The sequence below is a fragment of the Mchenga conophoros genome, linkage group LG5 (assembly GCF_057382185.1).
Source record: "Mchenga conophoros isolate Kocher_MC1m ecotype Shallow Benthic linkage group LG5, M_conophoros_male_GT1.1, whole genome shotgun sequence".
NCBI classification, from domain to species: domain Eukaryota; kingdom Metazoa; phylum Chordata; class Actinopteri; order Cichliformes; family Cichlidae; genus Mchenga; species Mchenga conophoros.
Genome location: NC_140530.1, coordinates 9,150,589 through 9,168,336, shown reverse-complemented (window position 1 = coordinate 9,168,336; position 17,748 = coordinate 9,150,589). Strand labels below are relative to the sequence as shown.

At 42.0% G+C, this 17,748-nt stretch overlaps 1 protein-coding gene across 13 annotated transcripts in view; it reads right to left on the bottom strand.

Annotated features, from left to right (window-relative positions):
* The window catches only part of foxp1b (forkhead box P1b), a 155,970-nt gene that overhangs the window by 79,943 nt on the left and 58,279 nt on the right, over nucleotides 1–17,748 (bottom strand). For 9 of the 13 annotated variants that reach the window (XM_085273056.1, XM_085273069.1, XM_085273055.1 and 6 more), the window contains one exon: nucleotides 17,021–17,087. The gene's annotated coding sequence lies outside the window, so the exon portion shown is untranslated. Of the gene's footprint in view, nucleotides 1–2,653; nucleotides 2,742–3,280; nucleotides 3,297–16,528; nucleotides 16,832–17,020; nucleotides 17,088–17,385; nucleotides 17,452–17,748 lie in introns of those variants that run through there. The other 4 variants (XM_085273059.1, XM_085273061.1, XM_085273063.1 and 1 more) reach the window with 4 other exon arrangements.

Sequence of the window (17,748 nt, the reverse complement as noted above, 5' to 3'; positions counted from 1 at the left end):
TCACTATCATCAGCAGCCGTTTGGGGCTAAGAGGAGCTAAAACTGTACCAGAACACAAAGCAAACTCCAAAGAGCATTATAGTTTACATTTCCTCTCAGCCCTCCTCGCAAGAAGCATGACTGAATGAGTCATCTGACACTGTGGCCTGTGCCGGTTCAGTTGTGTGTCACAACGCCCCCACACTCAGGGGCCTGTCTGAGCAGCTTGGGCCCGGCCTACAGGGCCTGTTCTTTGGGCTGGAGCTTGAGCTGGCCCCCCTCTCCCTCCAGACAGATGTTGACCCGGCTCACCCTTCCAGTCTGGCACAGCCTCCCTCCATAATGGGATTTTCTAAACAAGGAGTGAGCAAGAGGAATACTGTGGGATGGGACCCAGCCAGCCACAACTCCATCTACAGGCCCCTGCCTGCACCAACTCCCCTACTGAGACACCAATTAGAAACACACATTCTCAGGCGAAATTAAATGCCATTTGAAATAAACCATGTGCTGACGTTATTCACCCCCACTTATTTTTCAAATAAAAGATATTTTCCACTTGCGGGAAAAAAAGAGCTGTCTTTTTCTTTTTTTTTCCCTCTCTAAAGCTACATAAGGGGGGGAGGGGGGGGGGGGGGGTAATGGCTATTATACATGCACTGTCATTCCATGCAAAAATTTTCATAATTGTAACGGAAAGGCGTAAATTTCCAAATGCACAGCATCTCCAAAAGTAATCAAGAGAATGAGCCGCGGGGCTATTTTAATGTATGCAAAACTAGTGACCCACAATAAAGGAGAGGAAGGCTACAATGAATGCAAAGTAATGCGCGCATGCTTGCGACCGGCACTGATGAGGGGATGGCTAAAATTAACACCCAATTAATTTTCGAATTGACAAACAAATGAAACCCATAAATCTAGTTTCTCATTAATTTTAGCACAGAATAATTCAAAGCTGCAATATCATGAGTGAAAAAATTGGAGGGAAAAAAGAAAATGGAAAATGGGCATTATCCATCATAAATATCAAGCAGATAGGAAAGAGCCTTATTAGAGAGTTGTGCTGATAACAATGTTAATCTGTGAAGCACTGAGGCACGGACACCATCATCATCAGCTGAGGCCCGGGCAACTTGGCCACGTGACTCGGCCCTGAGTTTGTTTATCTATGTATTTATTTTCACTTTGCTCTGGGGAAAGCCTTGTGTGTGTGTGTGTGTGTGTGTGTGTGTGTGTCTGCGATGATGATGACGATGACTCGAAAAGCTCCAAGTTTTTCCATTTGTTCCATTTATACACCACGTGCAAATTCAACTGTAATTATGGGTCAAGCATCATGCTAAATGGGGTGTAGTTACTCGGTTTAAGAACATATGCATTCGTGGTCCAAACACAAACATTTCAACATAATAAAATACACAAAAGGAGACGTGAGGGGAAAAAAAGAAAAAGAAAAGCTCTCTTATTATTAATGGAGCATGTCAGTTTTTTCGGAGCTGGAAAAAAAGTTTAAAAAAACAAAAGAGAATGAAAATAATGGAAATTCCAGGAGATCAAAACAAGGCAACAACAGTTTGTACAAAGAGAACTAGCTGTGCTGTTGATTATTAGATGCCTGCCTGGTCTTTAGGGGGGAGTTGCTTGCAAAATAAAACAAGTGTTTGGAACAAACACTGGATAATAAAAAAAGGTCAGAGTTCCTGTTTGTTTACAGTTTGTTTTGTTTTCCCTGCTTCAAATGGCATAGGGAGTACAGTACAAACAAGAGTCACATGGGTCTCCCACCTGACCAGACAGGTTGAAGGTTAAGAACAGCCAGCGGGCCAGAGCTCATCACCACAATGGAAATCCAATGCCTGTCCCCCTGTCATGCCTGCCCGGAATTCAACAGCTCAAACGAGTCAGCGGTGGATTCAAGGTAGGGCTGGTCCGCGCAGCTGTGCTCTGACCCTTCTCCGTGTTCTGTTTTTCTCTAATGCTCATGACAGCAAAGCCTCGGCAGCCACCTGCTTCGATTCGCCAAGTTCTCACACAGACGTTGTTTACAGAAGCACACAACAAAAGCACAACATTTCTTGGGTGGGAGATAATGACATACAAAGGAGGACACAATAGGGAGAAGTTCACTTTAGAGCTGTTTAGGTTCAGCTTGGTTGCCAGACTAGACAACACATCGGCGTGCACCAAAGGTGCAACAACAGAATGCTTCTGAAGGTTGCTGAACAGGCTTGTGTTTTGCTGTATTTTGGCTCCTGATGTGAGGGAAAAGTCGAAAGACAAACACAAGCTGCATGTTAAATAATCCATTATCGCAGCCCTCATCACTGATAACAAACTACTCTGAGTATCTCTTGAAAATATTCCACTGGACAACACAACACGGAGAAATTGGGCTAAATTCCAACAAGCTTTATAAACTGCACTCCCACTCCCTCATACATATCATCTCCACACAGCAGAACCACCTCAGTCACAAAGCCTGAAGGTGGATCCAGTTGCCGCTCCTCTTCTGAGAGAAACGAACGGCCGTGGTGACATTCTGCCAAAGGAGACTTCACAGTCAGACCAAACAACCGTGTAATCTTGTCAGCCACTTCAACCAAGTCACAGATAAGCAAAGCATATCTCCAGACCTCTCTGACAATATAGAAGTAAAACACGCTGCACCCACCCTTCTGCAAATAATACCCCCATTGCAAATCCTAGATTTCTGCTCCACAAGAGACACAGAAGTTCTTCCCAGACCTTGTACAGGGTATAAGCAGGCCACTGACACCAGCAAACAAAGCAGCTGTTTGTTTAAGAAGTGATTGCTGCCATGGCTACAGTAAACACGAGGAGCAGGGGTTTGTGTTTATGAACAAACACATCTCCTTGCAGGAGCCATTTAATATTAACCAGGTGAAATGATCAGCCAATTTCCTAGGTGACACTAGGGGCAGGCAGAGTGTAAACAGGTTCTAGGAGGGGAGAAGGAGGGGCGAGGCTTTAGGGAATCAAGGTCGATGCAAACGCAGCTTTGACTAGAATAAACAGCGAGGCAAAAGTCAAGATAAACAAAAAGTCATTCTTCTGACATTTCGAGACGCATTAGGCTGGCGTGTTGCAGCTGCTCGCAAGCCACCGTGAATGAGAACAAGATGGGGGTGACGGGCGGGGTGGGCAGCCATGGGGGTGGTCTCCTATGGAAACACATCATTGTCAAGCAAAGCAATCGTGTGTTTCTTCCAGGCCCAACAAACAGTGGCGCTTCACAACAGCACAGCGAGGAACTTGTAAAAACATGTTAAACATTTACCTCATTCAATTATTCAGTAACCGGGTTTGTGGAAATAACAAAGGAAGTCTGAGGGCTCCCAGAGATGGCACTCACTACACCAGGGCATGGAGAGAAAAACAACAAAGAAGGAATTAGGTGGAACTGAGCAAGAAAAGATGTTATCCTTCATAAATCACAGCGCCTGGTTTTGATTACTTGATTTATGTGTGACTTGAATAGTAAGATTATGACTTAGTCTGCCTGCTACATCAAAAATGTAATTGCCCACAAATAAGTGATTATACACAGTAGATAATGTATAGCGGGGACTTTCAAGCAGCACATCACCTTGACCATTAATTTTTCATGCATACAACAACTTGCCATCTGCTGAGATGAAGCCATCCAACAAGGCTTCCTCACCCAGGATCCCCTGGTGTCTTTTCCCCCTGCACTTCCCCTACTGATATAATTTAGTCCCCCTAAAAAACTGCTAGCCCCATGAGAGGAAGCCATAAAATATGATCAAAACACATATTTATATCACCTCGGGATGACTACAATAGGATTCTCAAGCATGAAAGTTTAGATCCAAACCTATTACTACACCACAAGCAGAGGTGACTAGGATGATTCACGCGAACATCCGAGTATTAACACGCTACAAGTGCAGATAAATTAACAACAAGCAGGGCGCAAAAAGGCAGATTCCAGTAGCGAAGCTGAGTAGATCCGCAATTTCAGAAAACACACAAAGCCGTTTGTCTCCTTTGCATGGAGCCATGTGAGAAACACCTCTGTGCAACGGCCTGCTGTGCACAGACAATGACGGAATGTGCCAAAGTAAGGCAGGCCATGATATTTTTAGTGCAACTAGGGCCGATGGAGACTAAGTAAATAGAGAAATCTAATGAGTTTAAATCTGGTTGTGCATGAATGGAATAGTAATTCTGGGATGTGGAGCCTCTTTTAGGAGTGGTACGCCACACATTTTCTCAGCGACTCTCCTTCATTTGACTTTGATAATCTCGCTCACATGTGGCTTATGCCCATTAACACTACAGCGAGAGGACAGACACCAGGAGACGAGGGGCTGCTTTTTCTGACCACGGGCTCAATGGAAGGGGGAACAAAAAGCAAGCACTGCTGCCCTCAAGCTCGTCTTACCAATTAGATGTGTCAAACACAAAAAAACCCAAAGAAAAACACGAATCTATCAGCGTCCTACGGGAGTTGCAAAAGCACTTATTGTTTTAACATTACTTAAAGTGTGTCATACATTTTTAATCATTTTTACTAGATTCCATGTAAGGGCTGCTCCCAATGTGCTGCTCCCAAATGTGTCACATAGATTTTCCTGGGAAAACTGAGGTTAGCCTTAACGAACTTGTCTAATTAATATTGTGTGCCTATGCAAAGAAAGGAAAATATTATTAGCATTGCTGCCTTTTGGGAGTGGCAGGTGTCAACTCATCAAAGTGCACGCTTCCTTTGTCGACTGACAACATGAGCTTAATCATTTTTTGGTAAAAGCTTTGCAGTTCTGTGAAATCGCAAACACAGACCTGTGGTAAACCACAGCTCTAAAGACAAAGTAAGCTGCTAATTACCACTGAGTAAGTCATCAGCTGTGCTACATCCATTTATTACATTTCCACTCTCAGTACCATGCACGATAAGTGGAAGAAAGCATGGTCTGGTCTAGGGCTGCCACGATTTGTCGACTAGTCACGATTACGTCGACTATCAAAATCGTCGACGACTGATTTAATAGTCGACGTGTCGTTTGAAGCTTTGTAAGATCGCAAAAGACGCAGGAATAATAGCAGGATTTAAGAGTGTAATAACGGACTGAAACAGAAGATGGCAGCACAGCATGTACAAGGATGCCAGCTGCCGTTAAACCCCGAAGAAGAAGAAGCAGCTGTGTCCCAGAATTCATAGCGCGGCCCAGCTTAGTTTCCAACAATGGCGGTAGCTAGTTAGTTTTAATATTACTCTTATTATTCTTTCTGGGTCACAAAATAAACGTTTAACATATTTTCAGGCGAGAATGTAGCTGTGTAAACCTCAAATATCTGCTCAGTTTATCAGGACACCACATATTTTCAAAAGCGCTCCGACGTTTTCGGAGACGTCTGTTACCCACTAGCTCGATAGCTAGCCGGGGGCTAGGTCACTAGCGCCGTGAGAACACCGGACTCCCGGCAAATTGTTTTCAAACCCACCGCCGTCTTTCACGACTCAGGTTAAATATATGAGTCACTTAGATAAATTAAAAATGTTATTGTTTGGCTTTTTTTTAGTATTTTATTTGTTCCTGAGTAAATCGGTTTGGCTGAGATTAAAGTTATAGTTTTTACACAGCTGAATAAACGACAGCTGATTATCAGAAGTGTGAGATGCTGGAGAATATACTCCGGTGTCCTGTTATATTTTAGATAGTAAGGAGTTTATTAAACTTTACCGAAACAATCTGCAAATTTCATTAAAATTGAATAAACTATCATCTTGTCTTTATTTTTAGTTAGCACCTTAAAAGCTTAAAGCTGTAAGCTAATGATAGTTATATAAGAGCATATGCTGCTGGTGCAATAAGCTGTAGTTTTACGTCCAGTGGATGATGATCTGATTAGTCGACTAATCGCATAAATAATCGGTGACTAGTCGACTATCAAAATAATCGTTTGTGGCAGCCCTAGTCTGGTCAAACCCCTGCTATTTAAAAAAATCTTGACGTGTTAAATGTTCCTCTGCAGACAAAAACGCACAGCGGGTGCATGTCTCCAACCTCTCTTGTTTAGAGTTACTCACAAAGAGATTAAGTTAAGCTATTGATTTCCCAGACAGTCATTAACCTTTACACACAAATAATGGCACGGTAATGGAGTGACTATTTTGTTTAAATAGTTACTCACAACTGTCATTCCTTCAACCGCTGCTTAAAATTGACCAAGTTCTCTGTTCATGAAACGTACGCAGTCGGCTCTTTGACGTGTGATTGGCTGTCGTTATTATGGGTGTGGCCTTACCCACTGAGTCCCCCCACTCCTCCTCATGGAGACGTTCTTCCTCAACGTGCCACGACAGGGGTCATTTAAGCCTAAGAAGCATGTTATGGCTTCCCAGAGAGAGGACAGCAAGGGTTAAAAAGGAAGGGAGCTCCATCAAGCAGTTAAATTGAAGATAAAGGGCAAACGGCTAAATAGCAGAAGACCCTACATGAATTTCTTCCTTTTAATAGAATCAGGTTTTAACAACTCTTTTTTGTTAAATACAGCCCATGTCAGGATGATGCGTCCCACTCATAAAGCAGCACAATGACAATGTACAGTGGCACTAATACAAGGACATAGTTCATCATGACATTTTCTGCAATTCCCAACTGATTAGGGTCATTATGTTGGAGGCCTGATTTATGTTGTCATTTCCTCTCACCGATCCTGCATCAATGAATCTTAATGAATTGGTAAATAAGGGTGAAGATTACACTGTGTGACACCGCAACATTTCTCACCCTCAACGGCCGAGATTTATGTAGCCAATTAGAGACTAACAGAGAAAATTGGCTGGCAGAAAAATAATATTCTTTATGGCACAAAATGGAGGCGCATTCTCAGTGAAGGGCAATTGTGTTGTCAGTGTTGAAGTCCATAAAACAGCCTTCTAACCCTCCTTCCAAACGCAAAAAAAGGGGGAGCTGGACTATTGTTTGCAAGCAGGGCAAGTTCAGACCATTGTGAGGCTGCACGTTTCACTGAGACGTTCAGACGTGCGCCGAGCCAAAGTCCTTAACATTCACCGCGGCCTACCTCGCATGTTTGAGCAGCATAAATACAGCGCCGTATGACAAACATGTTTACCTTCTCCCTGCAAACATCAGACAATCAGACACCATGAGGTGCTGCTTCTCTAATGAAGACACAGGAGCTTTTATCAAGGCCGGCCGCATCCCTCTGTCACAAATGTGGCTCTTTCATACAGACATCAAATAACATTTGTACAAAGAAATGAATCCAAATTATTTGTGCTAAACATACAACAGGGCAATATTTGTCAATTAGTTTTTTATGCAAGGATAGAAACACATCCAAACGCCCTTCATCTTTCCTTTTTTTTTTTTTTCAAAGTAGGAATATCAAAATAAAATCACCTATTTGAAGATATGTCTGATCAGCACATAGTGGAGGACATATACAATCTGATTAGGGCTCTTTAAGTATTCCTGGGCACATCATTATTACAAGCATGATAGCTTTTATTTCTCAGATGCAGATTAAAGAATCCCGAAGATGATTATGGTGAGGGACAAAACTGTTTTTGTGTATCACTACAAAGCATGAAAAGCCAGCCTGCTTATTAATACCAACTTCTTAAAAGGGCACTTAGAGTTATAATGAGAGCCTTTATGTATAACATATTGTGACTAGATTTACTGTGAGGAAGCGGCTCTCCACATCAAACAAGCCGGCTTGCTATTAGGCACAGGGGCTGAGGGATGCTGTGTGAAAAGGAGTGGAAAATTAAAGCTGAAGCAACGCAGGAAAGGGCTTAATTTACTGGCATGTACAGTATGCAAATGAGATTACTCTCAGCTTAACTGCATCATTTATGTCCATAATAACAGCATCATCATTACAGGGCTCAAATTAAATTACACTGTAATTAGCATATCAAAGTGATTGGTTAAAGTTTAAAACAAATACCCAATTTTGTTAATGAACATCTGTAATCACCGTGTAGACTCTCAGTGAAAACATCCAAAACAAATATGTGTTTTGGAGAAGGGGAGGAATAGCCCCCACAAACGACATGCCCGTATGTATACATGTGCGTCTGTGTGCATCACAGTGCTGCTGGTGCTGGGGTGGGGGGTGGGGGCTGGGGGTGTTTTACCTGGAGAGCTCCACACGCTCAGGATATATTTCCCAAACTCCAGGAGATCAAAGATCCAATTTCCCACACTTGCCACTTCAGGAGCTCATCAATAAAATACTAATCACTTCACGGCTGATTCTGAGAGTGGAGCCGCAGCCAAAGGCTTAGGGAGACTTCCATATCGCAAAAAAACACCTCTCCTCTGACTGTCTTGACTGTTGTTGAGCGTGCGCACACGCTTCATCAACAGCCGCACATATAATTTGCAGTCAGGTTTTATCCAATAGCTGTCCTGCCGCTTTACCTTACAAACATGGCGAGTGTTAGCATAGAGCCTCAGACCCTGACAGAAATCACATACGCCTTATTTCAAACGCATATTAATGATCTGGCACTTTCATCAGCTACACATTATAGACATTTTTCAAATTTTGCACAATAAAAAGCCCAACGACTACCTTTGTTTCCCCAACAACAGCATTTCTTTTTCCACCTCTGCTAATAACGCACCAAAAAAGTGGCAGCAGCTAGTGGTGTGCATTATCAGAAATGCACTCGTCAAATTTTAAAGAAGTGGCATCTTATTTTATTCATTAAGAAATCCATTAAAAGGCCTTATTCCTTGCAAGTATGTAAAAGATGTGCCTTTCAAGGTAGAGCTGGGGCAAATCCACTCCATCAGCTAATGACGGCACTCATTACACAGAGAAGCTGGCTAATGAAGGCGCGGTGGCCGGCCGATCCCCTCACCCAGCATAAAGCCCTATGAAATGCTAATATCTCACTTCTAATTAAAGGATACTAAGTCCAAATGCACCTTCACGGCTACTAGCCGGCAACATAAATTTTATTTTTTAACACTACACTACACCCAGAGATGTGCCTGAGCAACATTCCATTAATTCATATTTTAATACCCTCACCAGTCCTGCGTTAGCCATGCTGCCTGCCTCTACTCTACCTTTTCTCGCCTCTATCAGCTTTATATTGTGAGTAAGCACATCATTACGCTTTCTAAGAGTATTTTTTTTTCTTTTCTTTTTTTGTTTGCTGCTTTTTGTTAGTGCACATTTTGCTTTAAAGTGCTTCCAGAGATAAACACTTATGCACACATAGCCTTTATGCGTGTGTCACAGGGGAAAGGTCATGAAAAAACAAAGAAAGAAAAAAAAAAAAGGGAAAATATGCCAGCATTGCCCCTGCTGCACATGTACGCATTTACAATGTTTACACATCTTTGGCTGTAAATATGTTTACAAGAAAACCCGGTGCCTTTCTCAGAAACTGACCTTGAAGCCAGTAAACAAACCTCTTCACAAAGTTCATTAACGTCAAAGAGGGTATAGTCTTTTTCCCTTAGATGAAAAACAAAATAAAGAAAAGGTCAGCGCCATTAGCTTATCAAGAAAATATAACTGCAATGGAGTGGAAATTATAGTTAGGCCTGAACAAATACTGATGAAATAATGAGCAGGATGTGAGTCTTAACTATGGTTCAAAATAAACGTGAAAAAAGGTCTATTAATCATTCATTGCCAGGTAAAAATGTGAACTGGTGGGTAATGATTTGATAAATTCTTTGCATCTTCCTCTGTGTATGTGTCATGTTGTTTTAAGGTCACCGTGACTCATTTAGGTATTCAATAAGAGCAACTGTGAAAATCAGATTAAAAAAATGCAATGCAAAAGATTTTTTTAGGAAGAAAAAGATGTGGTTTAAAGTTGTATTATTCTGAGGTGTAATCTTAAAAAAACAAACAAACCTCACACCGCCATAATTAGTAAAAGAAAAAATCCATTTGTGTTTTGAGGTGAACACACAGAAATTACTTTACATTTAGTGCATCCGTAAAAAGCATGACTTTAAAGGTCAGTGTTAAGAACATATCACATGACGTCTGTTTGATCCGAGCCCAAGTATTTTCCCAAGGATTCTATGGCTCTGTACTGTGTAAATCACGCAGTCTGACCTTCTACATTCCTCATGCTCTGTCCTCCCATTCATCCACAGGCACAGATAATACTGGGCAAATATCATAAACGTGAGGATTTTAGGATTGAGGTGAGGCCGCCATCATCCTCTACCAACTGGGGAAAAGAAAGCCCATGCATCTGAAAGAACCCCATTTCCAACTACTGCCAGACTAACCTGTGGTGAAGTTACCTGACCCTAATACCTAAAAAGCCTCAATGCCGACCTCAGATGAATGCCAATTTGAGTATCGTGTGTTTTTTCCCATTTTAATGACAGTTTTCCTGGGTTTTTCTATCTGTAACAGCATTAATTTGCACTTCTGCAATACAATCAACTAAACTGGTAGTTACAACAACCCATATTTCAGCAAACTACAAAAAATTAGAGTAAAAAAAGCCACAGCCACCAGAACGCTACATTTCCTCTGCAGTATCCCAGGCTTTCTGGAGGTTGTGCGGTTGTGATTCCATCCAAGTATCATAAAGAGCCTCTAAGTCTCGCCAAGACGTTTCCAGTTCAAACGCGGCGTCGGCTTCGGGCCAGGGCGTGACCTGCAGCTGAACTGGCCTCCGCTCGGCCACAGGGAGGAGGGCAACAGCCGCTCCAAACACATCACCGCACCCCCTTCTCCCTCCCACCACCCCGATAAATAACCTAACACAGCAAACAGAGGCCCATCAGTCAGCCCACACATAGCTAACACCGCGACGGGGACAGAGATCGATGGGGAGATACAGACAAATAAAGAAAGACAAAAGGAAGGCGAGAAAAGAGGGCACAGCGACGAAGAGATGTGGGGGTACACTGTGAGGGCATCTAACACTACAGAGTAGTTAAATATCACACAGGAGCCTGAGCCAAGCAGCGTCGAAGGCCAAGTACTGTAAGACTGTGAAAGCCAGGCTATTTTGCCGAGCTGTGACATTTGTTTCTTATTGTCTAAGTGGCAGCTGAAAGCATCTCCCTGCGAGGGCCCCTCGGCTTTGCTCTGGCCCGCTTTGACAGGGAGGTAACCATATTAGGACGTGTATGGTAAAGTAAACAATAACATAGTTGCAATGAGATGGAAATTTTTCAGCTAATGGTGTTTGTCATTCCTGTTTTCAGTGCACTGAACAGGCCTATGTTTTTTCTAGCTGGCCAAAGAGACTTTGTTTATGAAAACAAGGCAGGAGCCAAGGCTAAAACCACAGTATTAAAAAAAAGAGTGAGGGGGGAAGACTGTAAATAAATGTTACTTTAAAAAATGTCTCTACCTTTTTCATTTGATTACATAAATAAACCCACATTTGGTTAGAAATAGCTTTTCAGTTTTTCTCTCCCTTTCAGGCCATGTTCACACAATAGCGGCTAAGTCTGAAAACACCTCTCTGCTTCTCCCCGCAGCAGCTGGTAACATCAATATTTCAGCTGTCTATCGCTATATATACCGTATTACATTTTTATTCTATATATAACATATAGCATGACCATTACCTACACTGGGCTTGCATGAACCCATGCAAACAGGAAGCAGAGGAGCTTTCTTTTCAGTTGCCAATCAGCAAAAGGTAGTGTCTCGAGGTGTCACTGATGAAAAGTCTCCACTCGTACTACACGTACACAACAAGCCTTAACCCAAGGTATTTCCAACATTTTCATCTTGGAATTAGTAAAGCTGTCCGAGATCCTGCGTCTGCATGTAGACGAAAGGCCAAAGCGCACAGGGACTGCAACGGTGAACATGTGGACAATTCCAACAAGAAACAATAAGCTCATGAAACTGTTTCAATATACTACTGTGGTTACATTCACTGACATAGAAATAATATCATAAAGGAAAATAAGATGCAGATGTCTGAACACAAATTCACAGCAGAGGTCAAATAAAACTAACAGCTTGAAACTAAAAGCAGTCCTAACAACATTACAACAGAATCAGATCAGACCTACGCCAATGATCCCATCCATTCAAAGGGACCAAGTCACAGGAAGTAAATCTAAATCTGAATTCTTAAAATCAACTTTAAATTATATGAACACTACAGGCCAATACCAAATATCTTGACAATACTGACCTTTAAAGGGCCAAAAGCAGAATAGTTCACAATGGAGGAAGCTATCAAAGCTCATTAACTGTGTCACATTATTCACTTTAATAAATCCTACTCTGCTCTACAAAAGAGACAGGGCTGCAGATGGTTATGAAAAGGAAGCTGATGGTAGAAGTGTGCCTTTGAAACAAACAGTGTACATTTAGCATTCTTTTTAACTAGCTTGTTGACTAAAATTTGAAATCTATCATCCCTTTAATAAAACCCAGTCAGAAGGGCGTGCGTGGTAAAAAACAGTAAACAGCAAACACAAGTGTCTAGTGTGCTAGCACATTCTGCAGTATTTACCAACTATTTTGCTGAAGAGCCTTGATGGTATCGCACCAGCAACCAAGAACCTACATTTGCATGCCCTGAGAAAGCGCATTGGCACTTTCAGGTGAGACCAAGTGTCTCAGTTTTCAAAATGTTAGCTCATGAGAATAACTCTTAATTGCTAATTTTAGCAGGTACTTTCTACAGCCATGTTTTAGTTGCCATTCAGTCAGTACTAAGGCTGAGTAAATCACTAGTGTGGACAAATTTTGTACTTGAGCTCCAGCTTTAATTATGACTCAGTAGTCAAAAGTTTTTGACACTCTCCAGAAAATCAAATAAGCTAATGAGTGGGAACAGTATATGGTGTGAAATGGAGACCCGTGCCAAACTCTGGATTGAATAAAAACAGGGAGATATTATTAAATGTGTCTGGGTTCAAAGGCCCAATTTGTTGTTAATTTCAACATCCATTATGAGCTATTTAAAAACAAATGTAGCCCTCACTCTGCTTTATGTTTCACTGGTCACTTGCTCTTCTCCTTGTCCACTCCCTCGCTATCTTTTCGGGGTTAAGATATAACCGCATGTTTGTGTGTGTGTGTAGGGAAAAACAAAGACTCTGATATTTTCCAGCCCTTTGAATAACTACTGCTGAGTCATTGGTCAGCTATTCAAAGAAAGGGCTTTACCTCGGCCTGAAGTTATTAAAGGAAAGTCTTAGTCCAGGTTCACATGAGTATTACTTTAGGCACCAAGTACATACAGTCAACTATAGGAAGCAGAAGCAGACATGCAACTCCTCCGCTTCTGTGCTCTCCACATGTTGACTTTCTTTGTTTGGTTTTTACCCGCCTCTCTTCAGCTCTCGCTCCATCTCAGCCTCATTCCTAATCTCACACCAAAAATGCAAGCTGTTTATTTGCGTAGGTCTGAAACCATTCCATTAAGTAGCCCCACCAGGTGCTTTATCCCTAAAAGGGATTTGTTTTTCTAAAATAAACGGAGAAAGCAAAGGACTGCCAAAGTGATATCTACCATGACATGAAGTGAGCGCAACAAAGTCAAACTATCTAAATAAGAGGCACTGAGGCTTCAAGGAACTTTATGGAATTTTCATACATAGCCACAAACATTCATGTAGTGGAAACAAACAGGAATCTGTAGAATGTGTGCAATATATAAATGTACTGCTGTGCTTTAGGTGGTGAGGGTGTATGTACATAAGATATTCCATCCGTCTCAGCACCACTGCTTTGCTGTAAAGGCAGTCTGACAGATGCTTCCCTAGGTTACCACAAAAAACCCTGTGTAGTCATTTTGCTCAGAAGACAACAAATCAATCCCATTTATTAGCTCTATTTCATCTTTTCTGAAGCTGAGACACAAGGCCAAGACTGAGAAAGAGAGCTCTGGCACTTTTCCTCTCACTTTTGTGATTTTCTTTTCATCTCGCTATAAGACAACTCATCTGCAGATGGAATTTGCTTACTTCTGTCACCTCAGTCAATCTCACACGAGGGCTCTGTCACGTTAGCCGTCTGCACCTGGTAGCCGACTGACATTATCAAAGCTGCTCACTCGCCGAGGCAGACCAGAGAGTACACATCCATCAATATGTTCCAGACCAAGAGAAGACATGGCTGTCTGATGCTGATAGAAAAATAGATTGAAACTTGTCAAATGCGCTTTTCTACAAAAAAAGATATTTTAAGTAGCTTCAAGATCGCACATCTGTGATGACATTATAAGTAGGATTCCACCTACCTCACGACTACAGATAATTCCTATTCAGAGAGTTGCACGGAAAGAATCTCGCCCCATTGTGTAACATACGGTACTGAACATAAGGCGCGAATTTAACTGTGCAACCTGTTTAGTCAGACAATACGAAGGCAGACGATCTGCCAGAGTGTGTACCGATAGCAGCTGATGCACCCATGGGAGCAGAGCATCAGATAGGGAACGCAGACAGTGGCCAGGTGAGGGTGTTTAGAATGCTTTGACACATCCTGCGATCTCAATCAACAGGAAAAGGCAGAGGCATACGGTCGCTGTATGTCTCTGCGCTGGTCTGTATTGTGACGCCTTTGTAGTGACGATAATTTTTCATTTTCACGCTGCCTTGCATCTATTCTGCCTGTCACTGTTTTTAGCCGCAGCAGATAAGCTCAGAGAGTAGATTACGGTACTTACAGTGCATGAAAAACACAGCAACAAAACTGCAAATGACAGAAGCGTTTTACTTTCTTGCTAGAAATCTCCCCCATGTGGCACTTTCGCTACAGCGAGTTGTTTATTATGTTCCAAGCTAGGCATAAGCGATTAAAGGAGCTCTTAAGAATCAAAGTGTTATAAATGCATGGAAACACAGCCGGCTGTAAATGCCACAGAATTAGAAGCTTACCGAGCCTAATACTAATACATGGCAATTTTCAGCTTGATGCTGATATAAAGAAATTACTTTTTTAAAGTAAGCAATAAATGCAGTCAAGGGAACGATTACAGAGGCCCTATTTTCATCCCGGCATAAATCTCAACACGACCTTTCTGCGGGTCCAACTCATGAATCCACTTGTTTATTCTTAACGCTTCCATAAAAAGTAGATTAAACAAAGCAACTTCAACAGCTAAATGAAAGCAATATAAGCATTCACAGCAAAGCAAGAATTACAAGACGTGCCTCTTTGCACATTGTGTTCTTCTCTCCCTTACATGGATTCATGAAATTCAAATGACATCCAACATGAGAGGATAAGACTTTGAAAGACCTCAAAACAGGGGAACATGTTTTGGGCATCTGAGGATTGTCTTTTTTTTTTTTTTATTGGGTTGGAAAGCTGGATGTCATCAGGTCTGAATAAATTGGCCAAAAAGGAGGCAAACACACGGCACACATCAGAAGCAGCCCTATCACAGAAATATGCCCGTATGATGATAAATATTCCAGATATCCAAATCAAAACTTTTGTCAGTAGCCTGCACCTCAAGTATATGTCATACTCTAAAGTGCATGCTTTTAAAATAAATATTTTTAAAAGTGCGTTCGGTCCAAATGGAGAGAAAAATGAGCACCATACATGCTTTTTCGTCCTCTTTGACTCGATTGCACTTTAAAAGAGCTTTAAACACCAAGACATATTAATCCCATAAGCTGCCACGGGGATTTCTGCATTAGTGATGCAATCAAAATCACATTGGAAGCTTGTGTCAACAATTAAGCTGATCTTGCCACATTAACATTAATTACACAACCATTTGGAAGATTTCAGTGCTGATCTTACATCTGGAGCAGGCAGCTGAGGGCTCTGGTGGAGTGGACCTGAGTATGCGGAGAATGCACTCCAGATAAACTCTCAACATGAGTCCTCTGCTTCCATTTTTTTCCCAAGGCTGAATCTTGTAAACGTGGTAGTGACTGAATCCCAAAAAAGAAGACCAAAGGCTTACTGATACATTGTTACATTGCAGAGAAGAGAGAGTCCTACAGTGCAACTGTAACAACACTTAGATATTTGTTTTCAGAATGTACGGAGAAGCTGCAGCTGTTAATATTTAAGACAGGATTTGTCTACAGGCAGGTGTTTTTTATTAGCAATCCAATATGACATTTTTAACATGCCACTTGAAGAAATATATTCAAAGAAAAACACTTGCAAAGTCTCTCTCGGTTCAAGAGTACAAAGAGTACAATCTCTTTTTTTTTACTGATCACACAACTATTCATTTTAATATTTATCAAATCAACTAAACAAAACCAAACAAACATGAGTTACATTACTCAGAATAGCTTTGTTGCCATTTAAAAAGCTACCTACAATGAAAGCACTGCTACCCATGTCCAACATATCCACTCACAAGTCACAGCATGTTTTTGGGGGGGAGCTAGTGAGTGAGAGACAGAAAAGAAATAATACAAAGAGAGATGAAAGAAAATATGGCAAAGAGAGGGAGATGAGGTGAGCTTTAAGTTGTACGAGACAGAAAACAGACGCACTCCTCCTCTGAAGCCCTGAGCTCCTGAAGTGTTATCACCCCCCACCCCCCGCATGCAAAGCACTTCTCCAAAGTCCTACTAAGCCTCACCCAATCGCTCCATCCAGAAGTTCACATCCAGGGGGCCTCAGACTCTCTCAGACAGAGACACGGGTGTGAGAAGCAAACCTGAGATACGGGTGATATGCCAACCATAGCAGCTGTGTGTGTACTCCAACTCCCTTGTCTTGTTTGGTAAACACAGCATTACCTTATTTTAGCTAAAACCTTCCTAAAAATCTAGTTACTGTCCGTACGCCCCTGCGTCCAATTAGTCCTTCAACACTAAAAACCTTTTTAAAATCAAACCACTAACTTTCTTAACTAGCCACGGTTCTAGTTTCTGATCAGCAGCTTCTCTAAACACTAACAGAGTGCACCTGTCAAGTCCCCGGCCCACCCTCTTGGCCCTACATGCACACACAAAAATACAGTACACAAACAAGAAAACCACCCTGCATTCAGTTACTTATTAAGCCCTTTCAATAGAGCATTCGCACACACATGCTGGGTCTGGAGTCTGGTAAATGATTGTGTGTTTACCTTCCACGAGGACTTGCTTATTTAAAGCAATCTTCAGTTCCAGCGGTGGTGAAACAGCCTCCTCGCCCTGCAGACACAAAACGGGAGAATTATTTAGAATTCTGAAATAATTATCGCTGCAATGTTCGTCATCAGCACCCTCGAGCCAAATTACAAAAAAAAAGAAACACGAGGTACACAGGTGTAAACTACAAGCAGCCGGCAACGAGCCAGCGGCTTCCACCAGTTGCTATCGATTGGAATTGATAACCGGCACAAACAGTCTTATATGTTCTGAGAAACCATCAGAAAGAAATCAATTCTCTACATTCCTGTGCTGTTTGCCTCCCCTTGTTTGTATGAAGCTGTACAAGCAGTCAGTGTACCTTCCTCAGCTGCTAGGAACGTAAAAGCAACCATTTCAGCTCAGAGCGGGGCAGGAGGCACCTTTCCTTTATCTTCCTGTAGCCTACTATTGTCACCGTCCGACACATCCTCGCATTTCCATCTGCCTGTTAACTACAACTACACCCACTGATGATAACAAGTGAACAATGGGGCTGTCTGTGAGTGAATGGTTTATTTGCAAGACAAAAACTTTTCATATTACTGACAGAGGATGCCCTTCTTGGCACCCCCTGCTGGTGAACACACCTCAACTATACCTGCTCTGCCCTCGCTCTACTCCCCTGGGTGGACCTGATCTGAATTCACGGCTTTCCTAAGTGAGCACTCAACCCAGGCGAAGA